Raw genomic sequence first — 7,561 nt, 5'->3', positions numbered from 1 at the left:
AATTACCTTTGTCCACGTTAAGTGTTTGCTCTTAATTTCCTTAAGCCCCTCAAGAACCCCAAATAAGAAGAGAGTGGTCAAGAGATGAAATGACTGGAGGACTCTGAAGTGCTGAAATGAGATGAAAAGTGTTCATACAGGGATGGAGGAGGCAGGAGTGTTGAAGGGAGGCATATAAATCAAAGAATAAAGGGCACTGAAGGAACGTCTGAAGGTCATGAGCAGAAACACCATGACCCTGAATCACCACTCCCCAGAATCAGACACAGAGTTGTCAGCAGTGGATAAGTTGTATCATGGTTTCCCTCAGACTCCACTAGCCCATGTTGATGGGCAAAGTGGTACATTGTGATGTCTAAGACCCCAAGGTCACCATTGGCTGGGGGAGTGCCTAGCTGACCAATCAAATTGAAGGGTGTGGCTCTTCATTTTCCTAAGAAGGTATATGTAGAGGGGTCAGACACAGAGATTCTGGGTTAGGCCACTTTGTGGTATCATCATGACTAATGTAACCAGGAAGCCACAGAAGCCAAGAAGATTTGCAATGCGGTTTGCTTCAAGGATGAAAGGAAGAAAGACGACCAGTTGTCAATGGACATACAGAGGCAGTATGAAGGTAAGATGACTCCATCTATGCTCCTCATGTTCTCCATTGACTTTGCTGACCAAGACCTCTACACTACCCTTGCCTGGCACAAAAGCCCGCATCAGCCCACATCCCTTTTTCATGAAATCTCCCTTCCAACTCAGTTGTTATACTCTTTCCTTAAAATTAATAGCCTTCTCTTTTCTTTCCAGGCACGAAATATGACCATGAGGGTCATGAGACATCTACATGGGATTTTAAGAAAGAAAATCCGATCATATGCCACTCAGTCGAAGAAGGTGAAGAAAAGAAGAAAACCAAACTGGTTTTTCTGTTCCTGTGCACTTAAGACACTGAATCAATGCCGAAAAGTGTACCAAAATATGAGGCAGGGCGCAAGAAGGAGGCAGAATCAAAAGAGAAGTTAAGCTCAGCTGCCTCAGAATGAGAGACCTTGAAGAAGCACAACCATGGCAGCCAGTAACTGAATACCAAAGGTCAGACAGTTTAGAATTGTTTGTAACTGAATACCAAAGGTCAGACAGTTTAGAATTGTTTCTCTAGACGACTGCTTTCTTACAAATGGCCAATCAGGAAAAGACTGATTCTCACACTAACATAGTAACCTGATGGCTGCCATTAAAATAAACATCAAATGGTGAAAAGATGATATGTGTGTGTGTGTGTGTGTGTGTGTGTGTGTGTGTGTGAATTTTCTGATGGGAATGGATGGGAGGGAGAGAAGTGGTGGGAACATGAGTGGAGAGGGGTGTGGAGTCCCGGAGATGGGGTAACAGACCCTCAGGCCCCCAGTTAACCAGATTGAAGAGGACTGGACTGGGTCAGGAATCTTCACAGAAGATGGATAACCCTGCTTAACAACTGATCTCAGCAGCAAGGATTAGTGGTGTGGTGTTACTGCCTTTGTTTGGGGTGTGGAATGACATTAGGGTCTAGATTTCCAGAACCCAGATGGGAAGAGGGTTCAACATAGGGATGGGGAATGTCATACTTCCCCTGAGAAAAGTAGGCAGAGATCACCTCCAGGCCAACTATATTATAAAGGGCTTTGTTGCATCATTCCCCTATGCTGTCAGCTAAAGGTGCTCAGGAGGCACAAAATGATGCTACAATTAAAACCCATAGCTAGCACTCCCAAAAATTAAAATATTTGGAGGGAACAGACCAAATATCAATTAGGCCACTGCTATCCTAAGAAATTGGGGAAAGCAGTGTGTTCCCAAGGGCCGGGCAGTGGAGATGCATATGACAAACAGGATCACCATAGATATAAAAATTTTTGGGGTGGGGGGCACCCAACAGTTTGTGGGATCTTAGTTCCCTGACCAGGGTTTGAAAACATTTGTGTTTCTTTTGAATTTTCTGTTTACTCGATCTATCTATAGGTGTGAGTGGGGTATTAAAGTCTCCCACACTTATTGTGTTATTGTTAATTTCCCCTTTCATAATTATTAACATTTGTCTTACATATTGCAGTGCTCCTGTGTTGGGTGCAAATATATTTATAATTGTTATATCTTCTTTTTGGATTGATCCTTTTATCATCATGTAGTGTCCTTCTTTGTCTCTTTTTAGAGCCTTTGTCTTAAAGTCTATTTTATCTGATATTAGTATTGCTACTACTGCTTTCTTTTGGTCTCTATTTGCGTGGAATATGTTTTTCCATCCCTTCCCTTTTAGTCTGTATGTGTCCTTCCTTTCGAGGTGGGTCTCTTGTAGACAACATATAGAGGGGTCTTGTTTTTGTATCCATTCAACCAGGCTTTGTCTTTTGGTCGGTGCATTCAACCCATTTTCATTTAAGGTAATTATTGACACGTATGACCCCGTTGCCATTTACTGTATTGTTTGGCTTCGAGTTTATACACCCTTTCCCTGCTTCCTGTCTAGAGGAGGTCATTTAGCATTTGTTGGAGAGCTGGTTTGGGGATGCTGAATTCTCTCAGCTTTTGCTTGTGTGTAAAGCTTTAGATTTGTCTTTCATATTTGAATTAGATCCTTAATAGGTACAGTAATCTGGGCTCTAGGCTATTTTCTTTCATCACAGTAAGTATTCCCTGTCATTCCCTCCTGGCCTGAAGAGTTTCTATTGAAAGATCTGCTGCTATCCTTTTGGGAATCCCCTTGTGTATTATTTGCTGTTTTTCCCTTGCTGCCTTTAATATTTGTTCTTTGTCTTTGACCGTTGTTAATTTTATTAATATGTGTCTTGGGGTGTTTTGCCTTGTTTTTTTTTCCTGTTTGGAACTCTCTGAATTTCTTTCCCCATTTTAGGGAACTTTTCAACTATTATCTCCTCAATATTTTCCCATGGTATTTCTTTCTGTCTTCCTCTTCCTGGACTCCTTTTATTCGAATGTTGGGGCATTTGACACTGTCCCAGGGGTCTCTGAGTTTGTCCTCATTTCTTTTAATTCATTTTTTTCCTCTCTGTTTCATTTATTTCTACCATTCTATCTTCTATCTCACTTATCCTATCTTCTGCCATTCTTATTCTACTGTTTGTTCCATCCAGAGTGTTTTGGATCTCATCTATTGCATTATTCCTTATGTATTGACTCTTTTTTATTTTTTCTAGGTGCTTGTTAAGCCTTTCTTGCATCTTTTCGATTCTTTTCTCCAGGTTTTTTATTTATTCCATTTTGTTTTCAAGTCTTTGTATAATTTTCACTATCATTATTTGGAATTATTTATCAGGTAGATTCCCTATCTCATCCTCTTTTGTTTGGGTTCGTGGTCATTTATTTATTAATCTCTATGTGAAGAGTTTAAGGAGGCAACAACACTTTGTTTCCCCTAACAACGTCAGGTCATGACCTAACTCACTGTGAATGCGTACTCCAGCCCATCTTATTTTATAAAACACCCCTTCCCACAACTATGGTAAATGCTTCAATGGATGAGAAGAATGTACAGGTGCCAGGAGTGGAACAAATTCAGATATGGCCTACATCTGAACAAGTTGAGAGCAGCCATTACCAGTGCCTATGAAACTGGCACAATGGGAGTATCTGGAGCGCTGACTTGTGTGCTGGGACTGTGGTAGTAGGCACCCAAGCCCATATTGGGCACCCCTTATTGCTCTAGCACTTCTTTCTTTGGGGGTCAAATTTCCAATGCTGGAAGGTGATATATCACACACTTACATGAAATGGAATCAGCATGACCTGAAACTCAGGGCTTCTGTACCATCAAATGGGTATTCATCCTAACTCCCCAATAGGCAGGGTTGGCTACTGAGCACAGGAGAAGTCCGGGCTCATACCTCGCACTGGTTTTGGCCCATCTATTTCTAGTCCCACCTCTCACCAAAATGAGAGTTGCTAAAAAACAAGAAGCCAAAATTATCTGGAACGTAAAATTTTGGAAATCGCCCAATTGGGAAAACTAAACGAAACACAAGTTAAAAAGGAGAATAGTTTAAGAGACTTCTAGACAAATCAAGGATAATAACATTCACTTTCTTGGGTCGTAGATGGAAAAGAGAGAAAGAAAGGAGTTAAAAATGTATATTTAACATGCTGAAAGGGAAAAACGTGCAACCTATAATACTCTACCCAGCAAGATTATCATCCAAAATTGCAGAGAAGAATGTCTCAGACAAGCAAAAACTAAGAGTTTATCCATACTAAACCAACTCCGAAAGAAATATTAAAGAGACTTCTCTAAGTGGAAAAAGAAGTAAAAATCTGCAGAGAAGGGAAAAATTCCCACCAGTACACACAAACACATAGTAAAGGCTGTGGATCAACCAAGTAGATAACCTAGTATGAAAATTAAAAGACAAGTGAATTGCAAATTAAACGCTAACTATATTAAACACCCTATTAAATTAATGGACAGAGCATCCTTAATAAAAAGCAATAAGAAAATTGTAGTCTTAAATTACAGATTAGAGTAGTTGAACTAAATAGATACCTACAGCATTTGTTGTTGTTCTTCAGAACTAAGTTGTCTGACTCTTTTGATAGTCCATGGGCTGTAGCCCTTCAGGCTCCTCTGTACATGGGATTTCCAAGGCAAGAACACTGGAGTTTATAGCATTCCCTTTTCCAGGGCATCATGCTGACCCAGGGATCAAATCTGCATCTTCTGCACTGCAGGCAGAATCTTTACCTCTGAGCCACCTGGCAACAGTTCAGTTCAGTTCAGTTCAGTCCCTCAGTCGTGTCCCACGCTTTGTGACCCCATGAATCACAGCATGCCAGGACTACCTGTCCATCACCAACTCCCGTAGGTCACTCAAACTCATGTCCATCGAGCTGGTGATGCAATCCAGCCATCTCATACTCTGTCGTCCCCATCTCCTCCTGCCCTCAATCCCTCCCAGCATCAGAGTCTTTTCCAGTGAGTCAACTCGTCGCCTGAGTTAGCGAAAGTATTGGAGTTTCAGTTTTAGCATCAGTATTTCCAATGAACACCCAGGATTGATCTCATCTAGAATGGACCCGTTGGCTCTGCATGCAGTCCAAGGGGCTCTCAAGAGTATTCTCCAGCACCACAGTTCAAAAGCATCAATTATTCGGCGATCAGCTTTCTTCACAGTCCAACTCTCACATCCATACATGACCACGGGAATAACCATAGCCTTGACTAGACGGACATTGGTTGGCAAAGTAATGTCTCAGCTTTTTAATATGCTACCGAGGTTGGTCATAATTTTCCTTCCAAGGAGTAAGCTTTTTTTAATTTCATGGCTGCAATCAAGATATGCAGTGATTTTGGAGCCTAAAAATATAAAATCTTTCACTGCTTCCACTGTTTCCCCATCTATTTCCCATGAAGTGATAGGACCAGATGCCATGATCTTTGTTTTCTGAATGTTGAGCTTCAAGCCAACATTTTCACTCTCCTCTTTCAATTTCATCAAGAGGCTCTTTAGTTCTTCTTCACTTTCTACCATAAGGGTGGTGTCATCTGCATATCAGAGGTTATTGATATTTATCACAGCAATCTTGATTCCAGCTTGTGCTTCTTCCAACCCAGTGTTTCTCATGATGTACTCTGCATATAAGTTAAATGATCAGGATCACAGTATACAACCTTGATGCACTCCTTTTCCTATTTCGAACCTATCTGTTCTTCCATGTCCAGTTATAACTGTTGCTTCCTGACCTGCATACAGCTTTCTCAAGAAGTTGGTCAAGTGGTCTGGTAATCCCATTTCTTTCAGAATTTTCCATAGTTTATTGTGATCCACACAGTCAAAAGCTTTGGCATAATCAATGAAGCAGAAATAGATGTTTTTTCTGGAACTCTCCTGCTTTCTCCATGATCCAGCGGATGTTCGCAATTTGATCTCTGGTGCCTCTGCCTTTTCTAAAACCTGGTTGAACATCCGGAAGTTCATTGTTCACATATTGCTGAAGCCTGAATCGGAGAATTTTGAACATGACTTTACTCGCGTTTGAGATGAATTCAATTGTGTGGTCGTTGGAGCATTCATTGTCATTGCCTTTCTTTGGGATTGGAATGAAGACTGACCTTTTCAAGTCCTGTGGCCATTGCTGAGTTTTCCAAATTTGCGAACATATTGAGTGCAGCACTTTCACAGCATCATCTTTCAGGATTTGAAATAGCTCAATTGGAATTCCATCACCTCCACTAGCTTTGTTTGTAGTGATGCTCTCTAAGGCCCACTTGACTTCACATTCCAAGATGTCTGGTTCCAGGTGAGTGATCACGCCATCGTGATTATCTTGGTCGTGAAGATCTTTTTTGTACAGTTCTTCTGTGTATTCTTGCCACCTCTTCTTAATATCTTCTGCTTCTGTTAGGTCCATAATATTTCTGTCCTTTATCGAGCCTATCTTTGCATGAAATATTCCCTTGATATCTCTAATTTTCTTGAAGAGATGTCTTGTTTTTCCTATTCTGCTGTTTTCCTCTATTTCTTTGCATTGATCACTGAGGAAGGCTTTCTTATCTCTCCTTGCTATTCTTTGGAAATCTGCATTCAGATGCTTATATCTTTGCTTTTCCCTTCTCTTGTTTTCATAGCTATTTGTAAGGCCTCCTCTGACAGCCATTTTGGTTTTCTGCATTTCTTTACCATGGTGATGATCTTGTTCCCTGTCTCCTGTACAATGTCACGAACCTCCGTCCAGAGTTCATCAGGCACTCTATCAGATCTAGTCCCTTAAATCTATTTCTCACTTCCACTGTATAATCATAAGGGATTTGATTTAGGTCCTATCTGAATGGTCTAGTGGTTTTACCTATTTTCTTCTATTTCAGTCTGAATTTGGCAATAAGGAGTTCATGATCTGAGCCACAGTCTGCTCCTGGTCTTGTTTATGCTATCTGTATAGAGCTTCTTCATCTTTGGCTGCAAAGAATATAATCAATCTGATTTCAGTTTTGACCATTTGGTGATGTCCATGTGTAGAGTTTTCTCTTGTATTGTTGGAAGAGGGTGTTTGCTATGACTAGTGCCTTCTCTTCGCAAAACTCTATTCACCTTTGCCTTGCTTCATTTCGTGCTCCAAGGCCAAATTTGTCTATTACTCCAGGTGTTTCTATATTTTTATTGGAGGCAAATTATTTACATTAATATATTGGTTGGTTTTGCCAAACATTGACACAAATCTGCCCTGGGTATACATGTGTTCCCCCTTCCCACCTCCCTCGTCCCTATATCCTCCCTCCAGGTCATCCCCGTGCACCAGCCCCAATCATCTTGTATCATCAAACCTGGACTGGTGATTCATTTAACATATGATAATATACATGCTACAATGCCATTCTCTCAAATCATTCCACTTTCACCCTCTCTGACAGATTCCAAGAGACTGTCCTATACACCTATGTCTCTTTTGCTCTCTCTTGTACAGGGTTAAGATTACCATCTTTCTAAATTCCATATATACGCGTTAGTATGCTGTATTGATGTTTTTCTTTCAGGCTGACTTCACTCTGTATAATAGGCTACAATTTCATCCACCTCATTAGAAC

This window comes from Moschus berezovskii, chromosome 23 (genome assembly GCF_049115385.1).
Source record: "Moschus berezovskii isolate FMDL1 chromosome 23, NW_MosBer_1.0, whole genome shotgun sequence".
In the NCBI taxonomy this organism is placed as follows: domain Eukaryota; kingdom Metazoa; phylum Chordata; class Mammalia; order Artiodactyla; family Moschidae; genus Moschus; species Moschus berezovskii.
Note: the sequence above shows the minus strand (reverse complement) of the source record.